This window comes from Cygnus olor, chromosome 5, assembly GCF_009769625.2.
Source record: "Cygnus olor isolate bCygOlo1 chromosome 5, bCygOlo1.pri.v2, whole genome shotgun sequence".
NCBI classification, from domain to species: Eukaryota; Metazoa; Chordata; class Aves; order Anseriformes; family Anatidae; genus Cygnus; species Cygnus olor.
The window spans coordinates 47,971,808-47,998,889 of NC_049173.1; the positions used below are offsets into that span (position 1 = coordinate 47,971,808).

Below are 27,082 nucleotides of genomic sequence, written 5' to 3' on the forward strand. Positions count from 1 at the left end.
ACAAACAACCAGAGTTGCCATGGGACCGAGCCGGGACAGTAACACGGCTGTGCCCGTTTGCTGTGTCGAGAAAATAACCATCGGTTAAGGACGTGTTCCAGTGCCACCTCCTTTCGTATGAATAAGCAGGAGCTGCCGAGTTCAGCTGGAGTCCAAATTCCCCTCAGTCCCCCCAAGTGCTTTGTCCAGGGTTATGACTCGGGCCCCTTAACGATACGGCTCGTTCACCATTCTCTTGGTCCATCCTTTAGGGCTCTTAAAACTCACCTTTCAAACACAGTGAGACAAATTCTGCTCTTAAGTACGTGAATGTTGCTGCCTGTGACCGTACTCTGTATATCCAAGATTTGAAAAGTGGCTCAGAGCAGAGCTGTGACGGTAAAGACAGGGCTATGCCAGCCTGATGAAGGAGCACTGAAGACAGTGTTTACCATGCTCAGATTAGTCTGTGCTTGTGCATTTTTGGTCATACCTGTTCATTTTCCCTATTTCAAAAAGGCACCAGAGTACGTAATTGGCTGTGTGGGCTTCTGCTCCCGTTTGCAGAGGTAGATTTAAGCACATTCTCAAAGCTAAGCACATGCTGATATAGTTGATAAACTGGGAATGAAGAGAATCTGCTGTTTTTCTTGGCCCATCCGAGCATTTCTTCCATCCCCCCTCCCCATGCATTCTAAAATCTAAATGATTTGTAAACATTAATTAATTTATCTCTGCAACTCTGATGGGAAATCATTATTATTATTATAAAGGGTGTTATTTTTGATCCTTCCCTTACCTAAAATGCAATTGATACCAAAAGAATTTTGTGAGGCAAATGGGAATCAAACCCAAAGTCTGCCCTGTGCCGTGTCCACGGCTCCAAGGGGCAGGGTCTCAACCAGTTCTGAGTGACTGCAGAATTTTTGTCATGGGCTAACCCTCATACCATCTCTAGTGCTTTGTCTTCTAACTAATTTACAGCTGCTACTTTGAAAAGTCAGGTCGAGAGCACTGAGTTAAGTGAAAGTCTGTGTTCCCCTGAAGTGTTAGAAAAGAATTAAAACAAAGATATGAAAATCATAGCAATAGGTAGCTGAAATTTCAACACAAAACCTCAGACCCAAACATTCCCAAATGCCAGCAAAATATGTAAGTGAATCCAGACTCCTACTTTATAATTTACCTCTTTATGTGAATTGGCCAAACTAACCCCTCAGTTCTGGGTGCGTCTTGAACCTTTCAGTCAACATCTTTAGTTTCACGGAGGTTTTCAATCTGACGACAAAGCTGAGCTTTGCAGCTTGCACCTATTTTTATTTTTTATTTCAAATTGTTGCTGTTCCTAGGACTGTCACTTGGAAGAAATCACCCTTTGATTTCTCAGTGGAGCACAGTCAGTAAGAGCCTCAGCAAAGCTTTATTTAAGTACCAGAAACGAGTGAATTTAGAGCTGTTCAGTAACACGCTTGCACAACCTGAGATCAGAGCACAACCACAGTTTTCAGGCCTGTATGTACCCTCAGGAGTGCTGGTGCTCTCCAGAGAACAGAAAAAAATGGTAGGAAAATGTCTTAGTCAAATGACACATTTTAGGGTGCTGAGTGGTTTGCAATCTGCTCGCGTAATAATGTTGATAATGATATTCAGTGTCTTTGCTTAAGCTTTTCTGTATTTATTATGCAAGCCTAAGAGATCTGTCAAAAACGTAGCTAGAGATTGGACATGGAATCTGCAGCTGTTCAAACTTTTTACTATCCAGCCACAATAGTTACTAAAGCACATTGAAAACTGTCTGTTGTGAGTCTACTATTAACACTTCAGGGTTGTGAAGCAACATGAAAAACAGTCGCTGTTTCAGGCTTTTTCAGAAATGTCTTGGAGAAGGATGGCTACATTCAGCTGGACCACCCAATCCTATCCAGCACTTGCATGTTTTGCAGTGCTGTGAAATAAAAGTGCACTAGATGCATGTAGTCCAGCTATGAATTTGCAGACTTGCCTCTATTCTGGCAAATTCCAGGTAAAGGGGGTTTTGTGTCTTTTTAAATCAAAAACTCCCATTGACTTGAAAATTCTCCTTGCAACAACCCCCTATAGTTTACTTGAATAATAAAGAAACACAAAGTGTAAAGGAAAAGCCATCAAGTTGCTTTGCCATCAAGTTATGAGGAAATGATGAGGGGTCATTCTTGTTCCCTAGATGAAGGTCTCTGTAGCATGATCTGGAAGGTTTAAATGTGCATCTTTATAACATTTTAGGTCAATATCATGTTATAATGTGTTGTTGTTGAGAACCATCTTTCAGTTTATGGTGAAAAGATAACTGACCTTTATTGTATGTTTATACAAATTATGTGTACATTTTGCAACTCTACAGCAATAGAACGTGCTGTGCAATTCTCTTTTACCATACCATTATACTTTAGAGCACCAGCTTTTAATACAGTGAAAAGTATAGGTATGCAATAAATGCACCTATAGACGCAAGATAGGACTCAGCTATAGTCTGCGAGTGTCAGCTCAAAACAGTACAGAACCTGAAGCAAATGGGATTTGACCTGCTTCCCCTGTTTATATTAGTTTGTGATGAAGGATATGTTTTCTTTTTTTCTTTAGGTAAGAAGACACAGACCACAGACCATAACAGTTGTGTCAGAATTTTGGCTCCAGCCTGGCTCCTATCAGTTCTTTTTGCTCATCCTTCTGCGATGCTAAGATCTACCTGAACTTGCCTCTCATTTTCCCCCTTCCCCTGTAGTGGGAGGTAATTACGTTTGATGTATCTCCCTGGCTCAGAGAGGAAGCAAAATTGTGAGATACTGTGCCAGGATCAACTTGCAGGCAGGGAGAAAAGAGAGAGGAGCAGGCTGGCGACCTGACTGCCTGCGCAATACTGCTGGGTGTGGGGAGCTGGGAAGGGAAGCCCGTGAAGCTGGCTTCAGGCTGTATGCTTCTTTGGGACAAAGCAGGGAGAGAAGTCAGTGCTGGGTGACTCTGGCGAAAGCACAAGAGCAGACATCTGGGAGTGGAGCCACGCCATCTGAAGTGCAACAAAAAAGTCCTTGATGATAACCAAGGCATTTTACAACAATAATTACTTTGAACTCTGAACCGTCCTTCATAGTCTGCGCAGTTGTGAGGGAGTAAGGAACGAGACAGATTTTGTAACTATAAAATATAGTTTTTGTGTCATGCTTGTACAGGTTGTCGATGCAGAATTTGGTCCCATTTTATGACAGAGAACATGGGATCAAGTATTAAGGTTATTTTGTTCCTTCTGTCAGTGTGCAGCCTTTAGCTGTCCAAAAGACTAGAAGAACAGCCTGCTTGGGCCAAATCTATTGTATTTTCTTTATCATCGTGGAAGAGTCCCCTCAACCTCAGTGCAATTGTTCATGATTGAAGCAAGTAGCCTTTGTCACTTGCAAAAAAAAAAAAAAGGAATTGAAAATACCTGTGATTATTTCTTATGACATAATCTGTAGGAAAACTTCACATTTGTAAGCTAAGTTGAGCAGAGTGCTCTTAGGATGCGAGTCAGATAATGAAGGAAACAAACTCAGGGAATCTTGTCTTGGCTTCTAAATTGAATTTCTCTTCATCTGTGCTCATACCCCATTTAATTCAGTTTGTTTGCAAATGGAGCTTGTTGAGGAAAGCAAAGCATTGATTAGCAGCCAGCACTCATTTAATAATGGAACAAAATTAGTTTTGCAGTGGAGAATTCACTTCAGGAAGAAACAGGAGTAACTTGTAAAGATTACATCAACCAAACAGGAAATGGAAACAGTCCCATGTGGTTTAGGTAGTTTTGATTGCGATGCCAAGGGTGTAAATTGCTGAACAGCTTTTCAGCAGCAGTGCTGGCTTGCGCTGTCATTGGCTTTCCCCTTCCTCCTGACTGCTCCAAGGTGTCCACTCCTGCCTGAGCCTTCCCCTTCCATCTGCATCAAGCCCCTGAGCTGCCTCCCCCTGCCTTCAGGGCAGGCATGGCTGGGGGAGAATTGCTAGCAGCTGCTTGAGCTGCTTGTGCTGCTTAGTCGTTGCTGCCACCAGACACCGAGCACCGTCTGAGATTGCTGAAAAAATATTTGCAACGTGTATTTACAAACAATTGCCAGACAGAATTTATCTGCACAAAGAATATTAATATGCTGTATAATAAATAAAGGGAGTGCAACTAGGAGATGCAGCTGCTTTTTTTTTTTTTTTTTTTTTTTTTTTTTGTCTTGAATCTATTCTGATGGTGGATTATGTCAGTTAAACGTTTTAGGAAACAGAAGTCACTTCTCTATAGGAACTTAGCAGCAGTAGTCACAGCTAAACCACAGACACTCCATGTTTGCATACAGGCTGATGCCAGCCTCGAGTGAATGAGTTTTAAAAGCAGCATCATGTAAATGTGTCTGAATAAAATAAAAGCAGATCGGAAGCAGTTCCTGAGACTGAAGTGAATGACCTTTCTTGCTGTTGTCGTTTCCAAATGTTTGGCAGACTCTCCTCTGACCACTATATTTCATTTCCATGCACCCCTGTACTTCCCAGTTCCGGCCAGGAGCAGAAGCAGAAGTAATAAAATACCACAAGAAAAGCTATTCTTGTGATATTTCCGGTCCTAGTGGATGCAGCACCAACAGGAAATCTCATGAGAAAGACTGTTCCTTCACAGTTTCCAGGCCCCCGCTGGAAACCCAGGGGCTTGGTTGAAGAAAACAGCAAAAAAAACTTTGGTGAATGAAAGTCCTTCTCCTGGCCTCATCTGACACCGTCCTCCCTACTAGCAAAGCGCAAAAGCCTCTTGCTAAATGCTGATCACAGAGACGACAGCTCTCTACGGTCTGCTTGAACTAATCCAAACGTGTGATTCCATAGCAGCCCAGAGAAGCCATCATAACATATGCAATAAAAATCCACTAGCCTTAGGAGCATTCATGCGATTCTCATCTTTCCTTTCCTGCTATTGCCCCCACCCCTCGTTGCTTTTAGGTATTACATACTGTAGGCAGGATGGGCAAGGAGCTGTGCCTATTCCTTCTGTTTGCCTAAAATGTTAGGTTTCGGGTGATAATGCAGTCAGTTTGGGCACGTGCTTGGGGTTTGTCACACCGTTTCTAAGCCCAAGAAATACCATCCGGGGACCCATTCTCAGCCCGCAGACACCGAAAGGAACCTTTCCATTGACTTGCAGGGCAGCCAGAGAGGCCCACAGTTTTGTGCAGAGCTTCAAACCTCCCTGAAATGCTTTGCAGAAGCTCTGCTGCTCAGCTTGCTGATGGACACACACGCTGTCGAAGATGATGACTCAGATGTAAACCCTTCCTGAAGTGTCGCTCACAAGAATAAATGCCTTCCCTCTTGGTAACTTATACAATATTTCTGGCTCTCCAGCTGCAACACCGGATTGCAATTGTAGTGTCACTCTGGCAGTTTAAAAACCTTGCCACAGTCGTCTGCTTCAGCACCAAGCGTCTAGTCCGACTGACTGCGGGCCTCTGCCGGCCTTTGTTTCCCTCACATGCAGCCAGGATGCAGGTCTCTAATGAAGTTTGATACTCGGGCCATTTGGAGATGGAATGTAACCACTTAAAACTGTTTGGTTTGTCACTTTTGGATTTGCTACATAAGGCTCGGTTAATACAAACAGGCCTGTTTATAATATTCATCAGACAGTGGAAGAAATTCCTCTGATGTCTGTATAATGCAGTGAGCAGACTCCTTGATTATTAACATACTGATTGTGTACTCTTATTTCAGATGTTAGCTCAGCATTGGGGAAAGAGAGCCGGGGGAATAAAAAATGTAAGACGCATGACATGCTTGGGATTTGTTCTGTGAAACTGGAAAAAATATTTACACAGTTAGATCGTGTTTTTATGTCATTCTTTCCTTTTATGTAATATTTGGAGAAGCCGCTGAATTTTCGGTTCTTACCCAAATCAAGCCACACCTCTGAGCACTGGAGCAAACATTGTAGGAGAGGGGATGGGCGCAACATGTCCCCATCCTTTCTTAATCCCTTCATTGATGTACTCATTAGTGCTGGCACAGCGATCATCTGATGCATTCTCATCCCTCCCCCAGCGCTCCCCTACGCTCGGCATTCACATCCGTGCTTAACTTGGAGCATGGCAGCAGGGACTCTCAAACGTTTGCCTGGGTGCTTCCCTGGACTGCGCTCCTGTTTGTGGTTGCTGGATGCAGAACCTCGCACGCTTCATGTAGTTAACCAGGTCTTCGTTGCCAGCCCTCAGGAAAAGCTGCAGAGTCAGGAGCCCTGCCTTGTTTGACTGTGCATGGAAATAGTCCCTCCAGTACAAGTCGCAGCGATCAACGTGCTTTGTATTCTCTGGCCAGAAATAATTCTGGTGGGTATCAGTTGCCGCATCCTGTCACCAGCTGCTCACCAGTTTACAATACTTGCATTTATTAATAAGGCATTTTTGATGCCTTAGTCACATAAAATACATCAGATACTTTTTGTATTACTCAATGTTTTTATCCCTTGGGTATTATATCTTCTTATAATTTAGTGTTTGTTATTTTCGTAAAGGAACTTTCACTTTTGGTTAGTTTCAGAGCCCACCCTGGATGTCCCCTGGATGAGCTGAAGTACATTAGATATGACATTAACTAGCATTAATGTGGAAATTTAGAATCCAAATAGAACTTGTCCTGTTGCCCAACAATGAGTCATTGTCCTTTTTCTCTTTTTAGCCAACAGCAGATTCAGAAGCTGTGAGACAGTTTCCTGCAGATAAGAGATAAATCGAAGGGAAACCTGGCAAAAAGATGATGGTCAAGCTGCAAGATATCATTTCCTCCAAAGCCCCTCCATACTAATTAACCATTCCAAGCATATTTTCAACAGCATTTAGGGATTTCCTCATCAAAATAAACTTCCTCCCATGTTATCTTCATTTTTGACATCCGGTGGTATAGTCTGATATAAGAATCAGGGTTAAAAATTCTTAATATTGGGTTGTGTGTGCGTACGCACAAGCGTGTGCGCACACACACACGATTGAAGCTTTGCCAGTATTACTTTGGAATTTTAATGCCTGCTCCAAAGTCCTCTGTAGTCAGCAAGAGATTTTCTGTTAACTTCAATAGTAGCAGGATCGAGCCTCTATCCTTCTGCATCCAGATTTTTTCATTTATGCCTTATGACTTGTTTATAACAAACTACAGATGGGCTTGAGTCATAAAGTTCGGAGTATTCGGTTTAGAGGTTTTGCTTTGGGCCCATCCCTTTAATGTACTGCTTAGTCCAGACCTGCCTTTTAAAAGGAAAATATTGTCAGAATGAAAGTGTATGTGCAATAAACAAACTTCTCATTTCCTTCCCCTTAAGTTTTTTCCTCTTTCTGAAGCTGATTTCTTAACTGGACAATTAGTTTTAGGACTGCCATTGAATGCAAACTTGTCATACCTGATTTGCAATCTTTTCTGTTTCAAGTGCTATCAATTATTTTCTAACTAGATGCTCCTGTGGGATCAGCTGTCACTAAAAGCAAATTTGAACACAATGTGTTGCTTCCTATTTCCAAAAGAATCTGAAGATTGTCAAAGCTTGACAGGCAGCTCCAGTTTTAAGATGAAACAGATAAGTTGGGTTTCCCTGTTAGGCGCTTTTGAACACAAGTAGATAAAGGAAGTATTGTTTCTTAAGAGGGGATGCCATTTATAGTGCAAATTCACTCTTATTAAGAACAAACTGCAGTTGCTTTAAACACACAGTCAAATGCATTTGCACTGTGAGAGGTAATAAAATACCTATGAGTCTTTGCAAATATTTCTGTAGAACATGCTGCACTTACAAATTCGTTTTTTTTTTTTTTTTAATGACAGGCTAAGTAATTACTTAAAAAGTTAGTATATGGTAGAACCTAGCTTGTGTAGATCAAATACATAAGGTGTTGATTTTGTAACCAAATTCACTGATAGTCAGCTAGAAGTTAAATTTACCTAACCCTGATTTTGAAGATGCATCGCATATTGTATGCCTCAGTAATTATTTATGTGTGTTACACACGAAGATCAAGCGTATGTTATTTTAGGCATATCATAAGTGACAAGTATTACAACTTTAAAGTCTAAAGTAGCAGTAACTTTTTTTTGTTCCATGCCACTTTTGTTTCAGGGTGGAACGGTGCTATTGAATTATTTGTGCAAAGACTTATGAGAGCATCTTTGAATGTGTACTTTAAAAAAAAAAAAAAAAAAGAACATTATTCTGAGAGATGGTACTAGGTTAATGGTCCTAAGATCTGAAGTGTTCCAGGTGTCCATAGAAGACACTCGCTATCGTTATTGGAAACACCACCTACTTCAAGAAAGAGTAGTTCTTCCAGTCCTTTTCTGTTTGAGAAGTCAGCCTTCTTGGCCATTTGGTTGGCTACCATGTCTGTCAACAGATCTAGCGTCACTTGTTTGGCTGAGTCTGTTGCGTGACTTCATCCACTGTGGAATGGGTAAAGAACTTCTCCTTTGCGTTGCAAGGCAAAAACCTATGTTGTTCAAGTAACTGATCAAATGCTCATTGACTTCAAGAATTACTCAGGTGCTAAAACTTCTGCTTTTGTTGTAAGTGTCTTGCTGAATGGAAGACTTGACAGGGTACATAGGAGGTCTTTTTGATGCATGTGTGAAACCTGACTGAGAGAGTAGTCTTTTCCTCCTCCCTCTAACATCTGAAACTGTCATAACAGGAAATATGAAAGGAAAATGTGATGACTTGAGGTTGTCATTTGCAGTCAGTGTGATATTTTAAACTCATATTTTGAAAATTTTTGATTAAGACCAACATCAAGGTAGAGAAAAATTCATTCAGAATCATTACTGTTGGGAGAACAAAAAAAAAAGGTAAATACTCTTAGACAGAGAAGTATTGTACAACTTGAATAAAGCTGCCACCATGTTGATGGATTGTTTCCAGAGTGGATCAAAAGGAAGAATTTTGGCCATGAGGGCAGCTCATGTGATCTACCAAATAGAGAGAAGCAATGTTATTTCCACTTGCAAAATCATAGGGCTCCATTGCCACACTTTCACAATCACCAAATTAGAATCAGGTGTTAATTAGCACTTGTGTTTGGCAAGCTCAGTTTATTGAGAACATTTGCCTTGGTCAGACTTTTGATTATTTTGGCTCTGAAACCTGGTTTACATTGATTTAATCATTAGAATACCCTCTTCTAAGGCTTTCAAATGATGCAATTAAGTGCAAATACCACATCTCCTGCACAGCAACAGGGATCTGAACAGTTATGACAAATCCAGTAGACACAAATAGGTGTAATTTTTTTACCACGTAACAGGGTCTAATTTTGTAGCAGAGCATGTATAAATTATTAAAATAATACATCATTTGCTATCATTATCTGTTGTAATGTTTGCATATCTTTGTGTCATTCTAGGCATCTTTACTGAGTTTCCAAGTGAAAAATACAGTGATTATTGTTTAGGGACATGACAGTACATATCCAGTTTGAAACGCCAGCCATTTACAAAAAAATCGTAGTGTTCTGATTTCATCCAGAAAGCAAATAGCGGCTGTGGTACACGTGTAATACAGACATGTCAGCATCTACAAGAATTACTCACCCATTCTTAAGACATCTATTCATACATGAGGTATTTAGATTATTTCCTTTTAAAATGAATAACATTTTTACTTATAAAAATAAGCATTTATATATTGTTCATTTTTATACTTCACTGTTGCTTTTGATTCTGACAGGAAGGGCTTTTGTAACCTTTTCCTTGAGTAAGTAGTACCACTCTACAAGCATGGCCAGAGTTTCTAATAGACCTACTGGCAATACTGTCCCACCAGAGTTAAGTGTCAGGATCCAGCACTCCGTATTTAATTATAATTTCATTCCCATATGACTGAGGAAAAACACCCTGAGGAAAGGAAGTAATCTCTCTAAGGAAGGCTAAATCTTTTTTTTTCTTCTTTTTTTTTTTTTTCTTTTTTCCCCTTGCATAGCTTTACAATGGTGATTTTTATCAGATGAGTCATCTGCCTGGTTTTATGAATTGGTGCTCATGTTGTGGATCCATTAGGGGTTTGTACTTCTCTCCATGACAAACATGTTGGAGGGAGTAACGAGGAGGCAGCTGCTTAGATCAAGTGGCAATGTCTGTCCACTCCTAAGCCTGTAGCCAAAATCAACAGTGAGTCTTTACAGTTGATCTAGGGAATGCTGTTACAAAAATGGGATGTTTGCACTAACGACTTATTCAAATACATCTGGAGCATTTTTCCCTGAAGAAATGAAACTGATGTAATAACACAGCACAGTCTCCTTATTATGTAAATCATGAGGCAGAAAGCTGAGGACATTATTTAAAGAAAACTGAAGAAAGCTGAAGACTTGCTCAAGTAATTTCCCGTTTTTACCCTATATGAGATCTTGCAGATGGCAGGAAGGAATAGAAAAAGAAGCAAGCCTTCTAGCTTCCAAATGTGAGACAATTCTCTTCTCACAGTGAGTATTTAAGCCACTGACTAAACCTGGAGTTTTCTACAATAGAAGCATCTGAACACTTTTTGAGCAAGAAAATTAAGCCAGACTTTATCTACACATCCTCTATGTTGAAAGTCAAGGAATAATGTAGGATACCACTTGTGCTGTGACTCTGGAGGCATGAATTTTAAAAGTGCTTAATGGTTTTGAGCCCAGCAAATCTCTCTATCTTGAAAATATAAATTTCCTACTTTTTACCCTAACTGAAACTTAGATGCGGTGGGAAATTGGGAAGGAATGAACTGGAATGCTTTTTCTAACTTTTGACTGATTGTGCAGGGTTCATCTTTACTTCATCTAAAGTTTGTGGTCAAAGTTTTACCTTTTTTTATTCAAGTCATTTGGGATCGTGATGTATTTTTGGAAGATTTTTCTCTCACAGCTTGACTTTTCTACGCCATTCAAAATGTACCACCTAGATATAAATGTAAAGCTTTATGGGTAGCTGCCTGTGGATGGAGAGAAGTGAACCTACATGCCATTCCCTCAGCTCTCAGCAATGCCAGGCCAATGTCCTATCACAAAAAAACTCGATACCTCAATAGCTTTACTTTTCTGGCACAACAGGATTTTCCTAAATAGATAAAGCATATCTATGCAAGAGACAACATTTTTGAGGGCGTGACTCAGACATTAAGTTCTCTGGGGAGTGCTGACTGTTGCAGAGCTCGCCATCCTCTGCTCAATTGGCCCATCAAGGCCCATTCCTCATACATTTTATGTTTGGCAGAGGAAAAGATGCGGCAGGTATTAGTGCATCGCTGCCTGGCGCACTATCTGGAAGAGCTCAAATGCTTCAGAGATGATTGCATGTAAGGATTTACATAAATGAGAATAGAGAAGAATTACTTTAGTACTCTGAGGTTTACCAAGTACTGAGGTGGTGCAGACAACCCATTAAACTGCTCTACAACATTTGTTGCTACCTGAATTTGTAGGATATGTTCTAAGGCTCGTTATGTATGGCTCAGTATTGGTCAAGATGATGATGACCTTCACCAACTTCAATCCAGTTTGACTTTTCTTATGGGAGAACAAAATTTTGCACCTTAAAAATCTGCCTTTTTTCACTATTCTGATTTATTTTCATTCTTTCCTTATTTTTTTTTTTCCTTCTAATTAGCACTGTGAATCTCTTCTTTGAGGACCAGGAACTTCCAATGCATATGAGTAAACTGTTAATATGAAAGAAAGCTATAGCCAGAAATCAAAAATATATAGTACAGAAGCAAGATTTTCCATTCTGCACTGAAAAATCCAAAGACTTCAGTTACCTCATCAAAGGCAGCAAATGGTCATGTACTCTCACTGCCTTTGCCCTAGCAAAATGTTCAGGGCTCCAGTTGACAACCTCTGCTGAACCTTGCTGGGGCAGCAGAAGGGGTTACCAATGCCTACAAAAAGGCACAAGGAGCAAGACTGTGTCAGATCCTCTGTTACTGTGGCTTATGGTGCAGTGTTTTAAAACAAAATTGATGGCAGCTAAAGGGACGTGATGAGAACATCATGGTGAAACCCTCTAGCACAGAGCTGGAGCAGCTAGCTGGCAATGATAGCACCTTAAATCCCAGCTATTAGCTCCAGCAAGATTCATCTGAAGACTAGAGCCTTCAGTTTCTATATTTTTTCCATTTTTAAGTATTTGCCTGCTCTATTTCTGGTTAAGTGGCATCTGCATTCCTAACAGCTGTAGGCTGCAGCGTGCATAGTATTTCACTGGTTTAAACACAGTTCAACCTAAAACACACAACAGCATTTTTAAAAGTTTACAGACATCTGTCTAAATACACAGAATAGAGGCTCAGGCATGACTGTAGGTGAAGGCTACGTGAGGTATGTGTGTTTTGCACCTTCTAATCCTACAACTTTCATTTAGCAGAAAGAAACTAATTCTAGGACTACATGAAAAGTTTCTTCCTGGCTATGTCAAGGTTTACTTGCATAAATTATTGTACTCAAAGACACCCTCAGCTACAGATAATGATACTTCTTCATAAATCTTATTGCTAGACTTTGCTATTAGGGTATTTTAGTCTTTTCACTTCTGATGAGCCTGATCAACAGGGTCAGTGTTTCCATTTATGTAGATCTTTATTCTTGAATGTTTGTATGGATTGCAATTAAAGTGTAGGGCAAGGAGGCCTCTGTGGCATTCTGGTATACAGCAGGGGCTTTTTAGTTGTGTCTTGATTGTCTATAACGTAGACAAGGTTAGCAGCCTTAATGAAATAATGTTCTGCTGAAGACAGCAAAGTCCTACTTCCCATGGATGCAAAAGCCTTTCCTTGCCTCGATGGGATTTGGGTTCAAGCAAGAACTTATTATTTCTGAAATATGGAATGCATTTGCTCTTGGAACACGTCCTTTTTATGCCCTCTGGTTCATGAGCTAGTTGCAAAGCTACGAATTTGCTATAAAATTCCTTTTAAGGTGCAATGCTGCTAGAAATTTGTAGAATAATAGAGGCCCTTTCATCCTTTGTATTTAAACATGCAATTTGCTTTAACGGGATCTGATCAACCATTAAAACCCACACTGTGTTTTATGTGTTTAACAAAAAACATATTTGCACAAGTAAAATGGACTGCATGCAAGCCTACAATATACCTATTTATGTTCAACATATAACAAGGTCTTGCAGAACTCCTTTTGTCCTGAGGGGTTTAACAGCTCTGTCCCAACACCGCTAGTGGAAGGTCAAGCCCTCTGGAAGGAGATCTGCAGCACAACACGTTGCTAGCATAATGTGTTCGTTCCTTAGGGCGTTGGGTTGGCAGTCCCAGAGCGTGGGCTCAGCTTCTGCAAGAGGGATGCTCTGTCGCAGTGCTTAAGACACAATATACCAGTGACCCATTCCAGTCATCTATCCAAGGATGCTGGCATTCTTCAACAGGAATGGTCTGTTTTTTTCAGAGGATGGCTAGTCAAGTGGTCAGTTCAAGGGGCCTCACTCTTAGCTTAAATGCTTGGGTGCTGCTGGAGTATAAATCATATCCACAAGGGAAGTTTCAAAGTCCAGAAAGTTTTAAAGTCTGGGGGAGGATGCTAGTTGCTTAGAAGATTTAGTGTGGGGTCTCTAATGTCGGATGTCTCTAATACTGCTAATGTGATACTCAGGGAGACCTGAGTGTTCAAAGTTGCATCTGAAAGGCATGTAATAAAATTGAAGACTGACTTTTTCCTTTTTAAAATTGATTGATTAGCCATAGAAGTATAGGTTTTACCATTTTTCAATGAAGAGGAATTTTTCATACAGTCCTGATTGTTCACATACATATGCAGAGCTTTGTTTTCTTGAAGGCAAGGAAGCAACAAGGAAGAATATTTATATACAGTGCAAAGGCCTTTTCACAAGCAATACTTAGCTCAGAAGCCTATTTTCTTAGCTTTCCTCAATATCATTTATTTCCAGTGTTTCTTCTGGTTTTGTGGTGGGTTTTGTTGGTTTTTGTTTGGTTGTTTTGTTTGTTTATTCATTTTTTCTGTCCTTAATTCTCAGTTGCTTTCTCTTCCTCTTTTTATTTATTTATTTATTTCAAAAACACATAAAACCAATAACAACTCAATCTTCTCAGCTAACTGGTCCATTTTTATGGATTAGAGGCCTGATGGTTTCAACCATCAGGTCCTGTGAAGTTATTCGCAGAGTACTGGGAAGGCATCATAAACATAAGCGTTAGTGGCAAACCAATAAATTAATTGCATGAGAAATAAAGATACTACAAAGACATTTTCAGACTTTGAACCAAGAATTGATAACTTACTTGATACCTTGTCCCCTCTTTTTGAGCAGGAATTTTGTTTTCCTCGCTGTCATTAATATTCTAGAATGAAAGCATTTAAAATATATTTTTATTGTGGAAATACAAGTATCCAAATAACAATTTTCATTTTGAAGATTCTTCTACGCAGTGCTCTTGTCATATTAGAGCTGAAGATTAAAATTAAAAAGAACTTGTCAAAACTAAAAGCTACATTTATATAATATTTCCATCCTTTTAAGTAATGGAAGTTGTTAACTAAAGATGTCATGTTTTCTTTCAAGGACAATCAGAGTTTAATTATTTTTCCTTTTTGAAATGATTTCTAACCATGAAAACCCAGTCCTTTCCTATCAGTTCAATGATATAGTGAGGACTGCAATGCAGTGAGTTATTATAATTTAAAAGATAATAGTTTAAAAAAAAAAAAAAAAAAGAAATCTCCTGGTTTTCACACATATAGGTGTTTAATGCTAAGGATTACATCTGTACAACTAGTTTTAAGAGAATTTTTTACCATGCATGGTTGTCATGATAAATAGCACATACCATATTTGCCTTCATGTTCTTTTTTCAAAGCCCAAATCTTTTGGCTGACCAAATGATCCTAAGACCTCTAAAATATTCTGTGATCTTTCTAATTGGATACACTGATGGCTGCTGGGAAACATATGTGATCAACTGCAGTCATCTGTGGAGCTGAAATAAAATGTGTAGTGTGTTTTTTTCAGGAAAACTTTATCAGTAACTTTACCTCCTTGCAAAACATAGACGTAATCCATAAATAAAAGAGTTGCCATTTGATGAGAAGGAGGAAATTCTATCTTACTCAATGACAGGGAAAGTGAAATGTGGTCACCCAGAGTTCCTGCAATTCAAAGCCAGCTCATGCCCACTTTAATTATTATGATGTCTGTTCCTGTTCAACTTTAATAGGACTGCTTGTGCCAATAAAGGATCTCAATTGCAAGGGTCACATTTGCTTTGTTTTTTTTTTTTTCATCCCTGGTTTAAAGTTAGGAAACCTGCACAAAGGACAAGGATCATTTGAGAGAGCTCTCTGTTCATTTGATTCTGCCACTCCCAGGAGAAAGCAGCACAAATCCAGAGTGGGCAGTTTGGGTATCCCCCTGGATAGCAGCTGGGGTGGGGAGGGAGAGGTAAACTGGTCTTGAGAAGGTGTGGGACTCAAAACCAAAGCAACATCTGTTGTTGGAAAGGGCTGGATTGGTGTAAGACTGGATGGGAAAACACACCGCGCAGCCTGAGACGTAGAACACAGGAAACCGATGACACCAGATAGATCAGTCGAGGAGGTTACTGCAGCATTTAGTACAATTTCATGCATTTCGTTACTCATAATTTTAGCTTTAATTTCACCACAGGTTTTTCAATGTCAGTGGAATATTGGAAAGCAAATATTTCACTTAACAAAGAAAGGTGGAATTGGGAACACAGATCTACAAAGGCATGGGGAGTACAATCATGGTTGAGTAACCTGATTGTTTATCTGCAGGATTGGTAAGGATGGAGGAATATTGGAGTGTTAAAGATGCTAATTATTTTGATTAGTGGAGTATTTGGTACTTTTGAGAAGTTTAAAGAGTTTTGGTTTTGTTCAAAGCTCTAGCTGGGTTAAGATAGTTTGAGGCTTTGGCAATCCGTGATGGAGCCACATTTGGGCCTTACCTCAGCTTTACATGTAAATTACGAAGTTACCCACTCAAAAGCTGTCTTCTCTTTGGAAAACATTGTGTTTAAATCATCTGCTCTTTATCTTTGTACAGGGTGAAGTCTGTCTCAGAGAAGTCATCTCCACATCAGCGGGTGACAGGCTATGCTGGTAATTCCTATAGGGAGTCCACCTGGGATGCTGGCACTGGAACCTCTGCACTACTGCCCATTCCCAGGAAGGATTTCATCCCTTTAAGAGGACTGGCCGAGTTCCCACCTCTAGTGTTGCAGTCTGCTTGAAAACTCAGACATCAATAAAACCATTAAGGTAGGTGACATCTTCAGGCATTATTTACCTGTGAGGACTAAGGCCTGTCCTGCTTGTATGTGAAAGTCAGACTCCTGATGTCAGCATGTAGCTTTGGGAGCTGTGATAATAGCCAGAGACCTATAATGCTTGTGCTTTTATCTTGTTGTATTTTAGTACAAAGGTCTTGCCAATATCTAACATACAATGCTTCAGTATAAATTTATAATCATTTTTATTCACAGTAATATTGTCAATAATCAAACTGAAATCAAAAGACCAATAACAATTTGACTTTACTGTCATTCTTGCCCATTTCAAAGATCATTCAAAATAAATTAAAAAGAATAAATTAGTGAAATAGTATTATATTTTTTTCAGAGGACACAGGCTCCCAGTTTCCACGAAAACTGCTCTGCAGCCAGCTGCTTCTGCAGCTGACATTTGCTTACTGAGCCAAATCCATATCTTAGGGCAGACCAGAGGGAATGTGTCTATTCTGGTTCCTGAGAAATGAAGCAGACAAGGGCTATTTCTAGTGGCCTTTCAGGTCCAGTGTGGGTGGCTGAGAACTTTCAATCAAAGTCCTCCCTTTCAAAATTGAACCCAATTATAGGAATTTTGAATAAAGCTCAAAAAGTTAAACCCGGAAAAGGAGGAGACTGAGACAGTTTGTTGTCATGAAACAAACATCTTCCTCTCCTGAAATAAGGATATTATCTTCAAGAAATGAGAAAAGCAATGAATAAGGGAAACAGCAAACAAAGAAACAAACAAAAGCAGAAGAATTAATTTAAGTATTAGAGGGCACTAAAATCTAGGGAAAGTGTCCTGGCTCCTTCTCTTCAAACTATTTTGATAGACTTCTGATAAACTAGGAAACACAGAAAAAGCTGTCAGCCTTGGCCAACAAACAAATAAAAAAATGCTTGCAGATGTGTGGAACGCTCTTTTTTTTTTATTTATTTTCAAAGTTTACAATAAAATCCAGCCAGTGTATGTGACTATGGTAAGGGGGAGGAGGGAAAGGGGAAAGTAGGAAGACGGAAGGTCAAAGCTTTTCAAATCTGGATGCCTTGTTCTAGGTTTTTAAATCTGTATTTCTTATACAAATTATTTTGAGAGAGTTTTATAAATTTCAGAACTTCCTCCCATATCACTTATGGTTGAATTTGTCTTCTTATGATGATCTGATCCAATATTCTTTATTCAGCGAAGGGAAGCATCTACAAGCTATTTATTTTTTGAATAGCTTCAGTTTTGAATCCTTGCTTACCCTGAATAAGATCTGAAAGGTTTTCTTCTGAATATTAGGGGATGAAAAATTAAAGGGTAGGTAAACATTGATATATATTTTTAATGGTAAAAGTGATACTGTGTTCCAGTTTGAAAGTATTTAAAAATATATATAGTTGGCAAGAAAGAGGGGGAAACTCGTGGGTATTTCATTTTTTTTATCAAAGACTTGCCATACATAAATTGCTACACAATGGAAATTGCATGCAGGGGTAGTGCCTAGACTTATATTGAACCATAGGATTTCATAAACTTGTGGAGCTAGGCATGAAGTGCTACTATTGGGAGTCTGCATCACTGAGTATTTGCTCACTTAAACCCCAGGGTAGAGGAGAAATTTTCATGGAGCTTATAGTGATTTATAATGGGAAGCATAGGCTTTTTCATAGACATTGTTCTCACTGACAGTGTAAAGAAAGAGAGCACTAAATCTCTTCTCATCATAACTAATGATTAAGTCAGCAGCTTTTTTGGCGAATACAGAATGCCCTTCTACAAAAACAAAGTATTCTATTGTGATGTATTACATTTAAGAAACCCATAAGTATCCCATAAGGCTATTGCAATATTTTTAGCTAGATCTTCTCTCTTTGTCACCATATTGAAATAAATGGAATGTGTCAGACTGAGTAATGCTCTTTCAATAAGTTTTTAGGAGCTCACTTAGAAGTTTGGCAAAATATAAAGAAACGAGGAAAACTTTCTCAGGATCCTCTATGGCCTGAATGAAAGATTGGTCCATTAAGGAGAAAAGCTTATGCTGATGCTGACACTAATAAATGGGACAGGGAAGGATATTTCTGCTTAGTTTGGGCTACCTTGCTCCAAGTTGGCTGCTTCAAGTTGCCCTCTGAAATAAATCAGCCGGTTGATGATGATTCATTGCGTTACAAAGTTCCCATCAATATAATGGCAAAATCAGTTTTGTTTGAGTGTCCAAATGTGAACCCACCCTTAACTATTAGTAGTCAAAGGGCCAGCAGTCACTGAAAAATTAACTTTCCTGCGTCTGCTTTTCAGACCTGTGTTTGAACTATGGCATTAGGAATGCCTCTTCCTTTGGAGCATCTTTCTGCCATTCACTCTGGATACTGAACTTGCTTTAACTTCGTACATAATGTGAAAGAAAATACCGTTGTTTTATTAGGCTGTTCCTTCTCCAGTGCTTTCACTTAAGATGCTATCTCAGCCCTACTGAAGCCAGTGATAAAACTCCTTCAGACACTGCCAGGGCCAGGCTTTTACTCTGTATTTTGACTCCTGCGGCAAATTTTGAGAAGGTGGATATTCATCTTTGATTTTAAGTCCTTTTGTAGGGAATACCATTAGAATCTCTTTTATAAGAGTGTTCCCCAGAAATTTTTTACACCAAAACACTTACAAAAATGCCTCCACAGTGCTCCTTCAATGGGAAAATTAGAAGTAGAAATATAGTGCAATGGGAAAGAATTGTTTTTAGCTGTGATGGTATCTCTCAGTAGTAGGGCTCAAGTGATCTTCATGTTGCAAGTGCAATGTCTGCCATACCTGCCATCTTTCATTCTTTAGAAAAAAATCTAGATTAGTCAGAATCTGTTTTCAAGGGATGTTTCTCTTGTGACACTGACCTCACAGTGTACTCTTATATTAAATAGTTTAAACATTTCTGAAATGTTCAGAAACCTTGCTCAGTAAGTCCTTTTTTACCTCTCTGTAATACAGCCTTTCCTGAGTGTTATGTCTGGAATCCTAGCCACAGTTCACAAAAATTGCAGTTCGGTAAAGTGGGCCCTCTCAGACTTAGGAATCCTTCAGATTTCTTTTTTTTTTTTTTCCCCATTGCCTCACAAAGGTCCTAGTCAAGAGTGGGGTAGAAGGAAATCCCACTAGAGCCTAATAATGCTGCTTCTTTCCAGAGGGAGTCACTAGAAAGTAATTTATTTCTTCAGCATGCAACTGGAGGTACTCATTTATCAAAGGCTTGTGCACGCTGCTTCTGTGGCCTTCGTTATCCCAGGGACAAGGGACTGAAGTTGTGACCCAAAAAATCTATTCCTACTGCCAGGCTAACCCTTGTTGTTCCTTATTTACCCAAGCATCAAATACCGGCCTAATGGACATACAAGGCTATATTCCTAGCTGGAGTTTGTGCAGTATTTACAAGGTATGAAAAGCCACAATTCTTCTGCCTTTCCCTATCAGCACCAATAGGCAGGAGTACCACTATCAGCTGCATTCCTTTGCCTTCTGAGCCATAGGCAGCTCTGATTTTCAGACATGCTTTCCTTTTTTTTTTTTTTTTTTTTTTTCCTGCTCTTCTCTATTGTTTTGTCTTTCCCATCAAGGGAATTCGCCCTCAAGTTCAGATCACACACTTAGGCAATGCAGCGGAGAATTGGGCCTTTGTGAGCGTGTGAAGGATGCTTTCCTTGACCTGTCAGAGAACATATTTTACTTGATGAGAAAGAATGCTGGGCCAAATTCCTCTCTACTGTAAGCAGGCTGATAGAGGAGGACTTACATTAGGGATGAGCATGGCCTACTTTGTCTGGTGGAAGGTCTCCTAAGCAGACAACGCTCACTTATTGTTTACAATGCATTGGCTGCTTTTACTGCTGTTTTAAGTGATGGTGGGTATTTGTACCAAACAATGCAAATAGGAAGTCATTTGTTTGTGAGGGCCTAATCCTGGAGGCCTTATTTGGTGTTTACTGAAGTTGAATTCAGCCTTTACTCAGATAAACTCCACATGGATTCACAAGGATCTTGCCCCAGTGAGGACAAGAAGAGGACTGTGGGAGTGTGCTGCCTGTTTTTGGCCAAAGGACAAAGATAGTTTACGTTAAAAACACATACAGAAAAAATAGAGACACACACAATTACTGACTATATGCATGCGGCACTGTACGTGTGCACACGAACACAATTGCACACTAATCTAATCAATACATTCATTTCTTATTAGGACATAATTACACATCCCAGGAGGCTGGAACAGAAAAGTCCCATTAACCCCTCATGCCCTTTTCAGCTTTCCTCTGCCTTTCCATCTAACAGACCCCTGTGTCACTCCACTCATTACCAGTTACTGTCTATGACATTGTTACATAAATAAGGATGTCGACCTGTCAGAATGGGTCACCCAATTCAAGGGTGATGATAAATATCTGTCCCTCTGAATTAGGCCAAAGACACCACAGTACAGGACAGCTACTGTTGATTATTGGATAGTTAATGTATAGAGGACAAAAGGTGCTGAGGCCTGGTCACTTTTTGGATCATTAATATGGATTTAGGCCTATTGTTAAAAAAACACACACATACAAAACTAGGTTAGCAAGAACATGCATAACTTTCAGTTTGGGATTGAATATATAGCTGGTGGGTGGATTTGTGGTGCTAAAGGTGTGGCTTTCACATGAAATTAATGGTGCTTTTAGATACGCAAACACAGTATTTTGGGGTCAGTCTGAAAATGTTTTGTATTCCTCCATGCTTACAGATGAAATGTAAGTAAAAGGCCTGCTGGATGCCCTTAAATAAGCCAAGATGACTCCAGGAAGCAGGATATACAGTAGAGCAGTATTCAGCTCAGAAGCAGCTAGAGAGCTGCTGAGGCATATCACATGGCTTGCACTGAAAAACATCAGTTATTGCCAAGACTCTTTTCTGAAACTCTGCTTTATTTTCAAAACACCTTTTTCTACTTTAATAATGAAGGGACTGGAGAGTCTGTAACCTCAATTCATTCATTCAGTGATTACTATCTTCACTTAGTGACAGATTATTCCTTGCAGGTAGTACTTAAGTGTGATGCAACACACTGCTTTGATTTTAATAGCAGATAATGTGAAAATATCAAAGCAGTTTTGTAGACAGAAGCTCTTGCCATTCTAAATAAGGACAAATTAAGACTCTTTTCCAAAAGACTCAGTACTGTATCTCTCTGAAAATGTTAAGTGCTGGGCAGGAACATCCCTTAGGATTTGTTTATCTAGAAGTCTAATCACAGCACCCACAACTTTCCCTGAACTCAAGGGCTAAGTGTCTCATAGGCTCAGACTGTGTTATCATTCTTGAAAATCTATTACAACAGCTTGATCTGAATAGAAGATCCAGTCTGGAAGGGAGTTAAGTCCCCTGTAAAGAAGTCAGCATATGTACAGCATATCTTTGCAGAACCAGGCCCTTTGATTAATTTTACTGCACTCACCCCTACCTCTGTGCTTTGTTACATCCTTCACAACACTGTCACCGAGCTCTGAGAGGTGTGGCCACAGCATTTTCCTAGAGCAAGGCTCTGACAGCTGGTAATACCAGCACACGTGCCAAATCAGTAGTGTGAAGTAGCTGTAATTCTGTGTTTCCCTCTCCCTAATTTCCTCCTCCCTCAGGGAGCAACTGTTGCAAGGAGTATCCTTGTTTTCCTGGCACACTGGTGCATGGAAAAGTTCTGCTGGTTGTAGTCAGAAATCTCAGTCTCACCAGTGGTGCCAGACAGCAATCTTCTGAGCGCAGGAGGATCAACAAGTCAGCTCCAGTTTGCGAAGACACTGCACCAGTCCTGCAGTGCTGATTTGAATAGAGTCTGTGTGTACTGGCTTATTGGGGTGTGTTCACATCCTTATCCAGGCTTGGTTATGCAAATCTAGAGAAGGAAAATGCAGGCTGGTCAGAAATAGGGATACTTGCAGCTCCCAAATTTGCCTTGCTGGGGTGATGCCCAAGGGACTCTCTGCCAGCTCTTTGGAAAGTGTCTTTGTGTTGAATCAGTGTTGGTATACAGGAAACCCAAGCAGATATAGTTGTGCTTTGAGCTCACTAGGGACTTCCTTTTAATTTGTCAAATAGATGGCTCAGTAAAAAGGTATGAGGGAGGGAAGGAGCAAGAAGAAACTAGCCAGAATACTGTTTTTAACAGACACATTAAAAAAAAAAAAAAGTCTGAAAGGTGCAATCTGTTGGCTGGGTAAAGCACCTGTCTTTATCTTCAAGTTCAAACTCCACAGTGCAGAGCTGTAGCATCCCTTGTCCCAGAGGTCTCTGAATTTCAATGAAAGAGGAAACATAAGTTTTCAAACCCTCTGTGGAGAAAGATGGTCTAATGTGATGTATTGTAACAAACTTAACAATAGTCTTAAAACATGGGTGTTTCTGAGGGCTGCCATTTCGACTAGCACACCAATATTTTAGCAATGCATACCAGCCGTTGTAACTTGATTTAAGGAACAAACTCTGGAGCTGTGGATGATGTGGTAGCTGTGCTGGCAGATTTATATCCTCAGTGGATGAGACCCAGCAGGGAATGTCTGGTGAATCTTGTGCATAAATTGTCTATCAACACTCTACGAGGGTTATCAAAAGCATTTAGAAACACACTGTTCCCAAATCTATTTTTCCCAGTCAAAGTGCAGTCACACATACTGTTTTGTTTAACTGCACTAGATTTTGCTATTTTATGATCATTACTGATAAGGTTCATACCACTCCATGAAATTATTTCTTAGAATTAATTTGCCATAAAAGGTTTGTCTATGCATGAAATGGCAGCTGTGCATCTTCTGGAATATATAAGATTTTCTCTGTTTGAATAAAACTGCCCTTTACTCTGCAGGCTGAAGTCTCTGAGGTCTAAAAGTCATTGGGAAAAAAAAAAAAGTCAAACTTCTTGTATCCTTATAACAACCAAAATTTGAAGATGTTTTGATCAGGTGTTTCCTCTATGCATTTTCTCTAACATGTTGAAGATGACGTTATAGGAACGACAAGGTTATTGCACGGCTTGGAACTGCAGAGCATAGTTAAGTTGCTTGCTAATCCCTGTGTTTCTTAAAGGCACATGTCTATCAGCCTTCTGACTGACCTCATCAGACATTCTCAGATATCATCACCTATTCCATTATAATGACAGATTTGATAGTTTATGGGAAATCTGTTAGAATCATACTTCAGGAAAATATATTGTTACATTACTTCTTTAGTTATTTCCTAAATATTTCATAGTAACAGCATGGCTGTATTAGTTTGATGCCTATCAGAAACCAGGGGAAACCATGTCAGTTAAGTAAGTTAAAAAATGAAAATATATTTCTTTCCTTTTTAAGGTTGATTGTAAAAAGCCTTGTGCATACACACATGCCACATTTATAAAAATAATTCCTAACACCCTCTAAAAAAGTCTAATCATAATATCTCAAATATGTAGCCAATATATATGGGATTATTTTGCAGCAGTGGGTTAAGCATATTGCTGGCAAAGAACTCCAGGATACGATGATATAAATTCACAGGAACAGTGCTTGCTAATGCAGTAAATGACGACAGCTGCTATAACTGCTGAACTAAAAGGGAGCTCTATCCAAGAATAATGAATATTTCTCATTGCATTTCAAAAGTGCATGCTTTGCACATGTTAGTTTGGGTCTTAACTCAGTCAGCCCTATGAATCCCTCAGTTTACTGCATGGTAGCATTAAGATGAACTAATTAAATGTCTAAAGATAATTGTGTGCATCCAAGCAAGGCAGCCCCAAGTAACAAAATCCTCAGCATAATCTCAGGCTGGATCAGGCAGAGCCGCCTGCAATGCCTCAACTCTGTGGGGCTCACCCAGCCTGCTGTGGGCATTGGTGCTCCCGCCGTAAACGTGCCTCCTGCCACCACTGGGGCAAGAAAGCCGTTCAGCTTCCCATTGCCATGTGTAACAGTCTGCCCGTTTGTGCTGGTGGTTTTTGTGCTGTGACTACCTTTCCAGCAGGAATTGGACTGAGATCACTGGCTTATTCCAGTCTAGCCACTGAAAGGCTGCCTGTTTATTAAAACCATACTCCCTGTGAAATGCATCTTTGTCTATGAAATGGCATGACCATTACATAATAAGTTTGTGATTTATGGCTGTCAGATAGTGTGTTTGCAGTAGGCAAAGCAGTAGGTCTTGAGGGACCAGGATTTGCTAGCCCAAGGCTGTCCATCTCCAGGTGCTTTCATGCTTGCTTTCTCCATTGAAACACAATAATAGATGTGACTTAGCTTCTCGGAAAGTGAACACTGCTATTTCCACCAGTGAATGAGGCAATCCCAAACCAGCAGAAGCATCTAAAGGTGTACCTAGACACCTGCCAGGGGTGATGTGGAAAGCTACCTGGGTTATCTCTAGAGCTCAGGTATTGGAAGCAGTCTAGCTGTGGTAGGCTGGAGCTCCATGGACATTTATTTACCTGACTGAGAATTGCTTGAGGCTCTGGTTCCACAAACACCTCTCTCTGTGGCAATTCTGGCTCCAGCAGGTCATGCTGCCACCGCCAGGGCCATTTGCGGCGGTCTCTACATTGCCCTCCTTGTTCTGCACAGAGGGGTGGCAGCAGGATGGGAGCAGGCAGCAGCGAACCAGAGTGGGCACTGCCTGCTGACGCTGACTCTGTGTCCAGGAGAAATGTGTGTGTAACCACAGCCCCAGCGGCAGGATGAATAAGCTTATGTGGGAGCCTGTGACTAAATCATTCTGGAAAATAGGCTCTAGGCTCTTTTGAAAACTTTACCCATTACTGGTAGGGACTAGAGGTCTTAAAGAAAAGGCAAAAGGCCATTGAGTGTACTTCTTTAAATGCATAGCATCGTGTATCAAAGAAATCACCAGCACAGCTGCTGCTAGCTGGAAGATGTGAACTTTCTCAGCAAGTAATTGATGGCCGTAGAGATTACACTGGCCTCTCTAAAGTAGTCCCTGGTGTTCATCTGATCAGTGCCAAGTACAGTAGCAGTTGGTCTGTGTGCCAAGAACATCTCTCTTCTGTTACCTGGGTTAAGCCTATTCCCTGAATGCAAAAGTAACATTTCATAAGTATTGAAGCCCAAGCAAAATTAGAAAAAGAAAAAAAAAAGGGGGTGTCAGAGAGTTAAAAAAAGAGGTCTGATGTGTTGTATCAGTTTGTCTGATAATTCTGACTGTGAAATGTTCCTTGCTCATTGATTGTGTGATGTGGAAGATTGCAATGTCTGAGAACAGCAGACAAAGCTAAATTCCAGTGAGTAAATAATCCAACCAGCTCCAGACCAGTCAGGCTACAAATATTAGTATCCATTGGCATGCGTGATACCAGTGTGTTATCAGCTGATGTCATTAAGGTGTGATGCAGTAAAATACCTAAATGACTCTGTGTAAGTACCATTATATATATGGTTAGTGAGCAACACCCCACCCACCCACTCCTGCTTGCATACAGGTGCCCGCACAGCTCCATATATTGTACCTTGAAAACCTTCACTTGCAAGTTTGCCCCTATGTGGTATGACAGAGAAAGTTCCACTTTTGCACTAAACCCTGGAAATTAGGTACCAAAGAAAGCAAAGACTTATTGCCTTCTATCATTGGTTTGGCAAAGGCAGGTGACAAGAAGCTGATTGTTGCTAGCCTTTTTACAATATAAATCAGCCATTCATCACTGTTCCTATGGCAAGGACTCCAGAACTGTGCCAGAAGTGTTTCTTGAGCAGGCAGGGCTGTGTACTGAGGTGATTATTCTGGCTGGCCTTCACCAGGACCAGCAACCTCTGTCAGGAGTTACTTCACGAGCTGTCTTTTACCAAAAAGAAAAGCAAGCAAAACCCTCGAAGGTGAGATGCAGAAAACTTTGTCATGACTGTGGCCAAGCACCCCACTCTGCAAGCTCATCAGATGTCACCTGCTAACTTGGTGCTTCCTGGAAGGCTTTTATAGCGTGTAGGTGAGGTGCTGATGGTGAGCAGCTTGCACATTTTTTACTGAATTGGGCTTAAACTCAGTAGTAGTGGACACTGGATATGCCTAAGCCAGTAACTGTCTTGTTATCAACCTCTTCTGCTGCTGTGGCCATTTTTCCATCATTTTTTTAAAAGTGCATGTGGTAATCTAATTAATAATCACGCTTATTATGGTAGTGGAAGCAGACAAGTGCTCCGGGATAGATGTCCTTCCTATCTAACTGCAGGACAAGCAGGGCAACATGGCATTCCTCAGCATCAGGTGGTCTCCGTTTTTGGCTGGGGGTGTAGGAAGTGTGACCTAAACATGGAAAGGGACAAAGAACGTGAGAGGAGAAAGCAGGAACATCAGGCATGTCCTGAAGCTGCTGCGAAGACGGGGAGAGGGGGGAGGAGAGAAGGCGAACGAGGCTGGAACTAGGCCCCAAACCTCGTAACTATGGAAAGCTCTGTGGCTGTCACAGGTTCTCGCTTTAGCTACCACTTCTGATGTACTGAACATAATTTCATGGACAAGTCCTCGCTAATTACACTTTGTTTTTTCCTGTTACAATTTTTGCTGAGTTTCATACACTGAAATTGCCTTCAGTTAATGAAGGTTACAATTCGTTTCAGTACAGTGTAAAATTCTTTGCATAGGTCTTGAGACAATGGAGCCTAAAAGTGATCAATGCTGATCGATGCTCACCTGAACATGAGCCAGCAGTGTGCCCAAGGCGGTCAAGAAGGCCAACGGCATCCTGGCTTGTATCAGGAATAGTGTAGCCAGCGGGACCAGGGAGGTGATCGTCCCCTTGTACTCTCTCTGGTGAG

The 27,082-nt window shown here is 40.4% G+C and overlaps 1 long non-coding RNA gene across 1 annotated transcript in view; it reads left to right on the plus strand.

Moving 5' to 3' along the window:
- Positions 1-27,082, plus strand: part of LOC121070894 — a 255,648-nt gene that overhangs the window by 202,267 nt on the left and 26,299 nt on the right. The window contains exon 9 of the long non-coding RNA XR_005820282.1: positions 16,063-16,277. This is a non-coding gene — a long non-coding RNA (uncharacterized LOC121070894). The remainder of the gene's footprint in view (positions 1-16,062; positions 16,278-27,082) is intronic.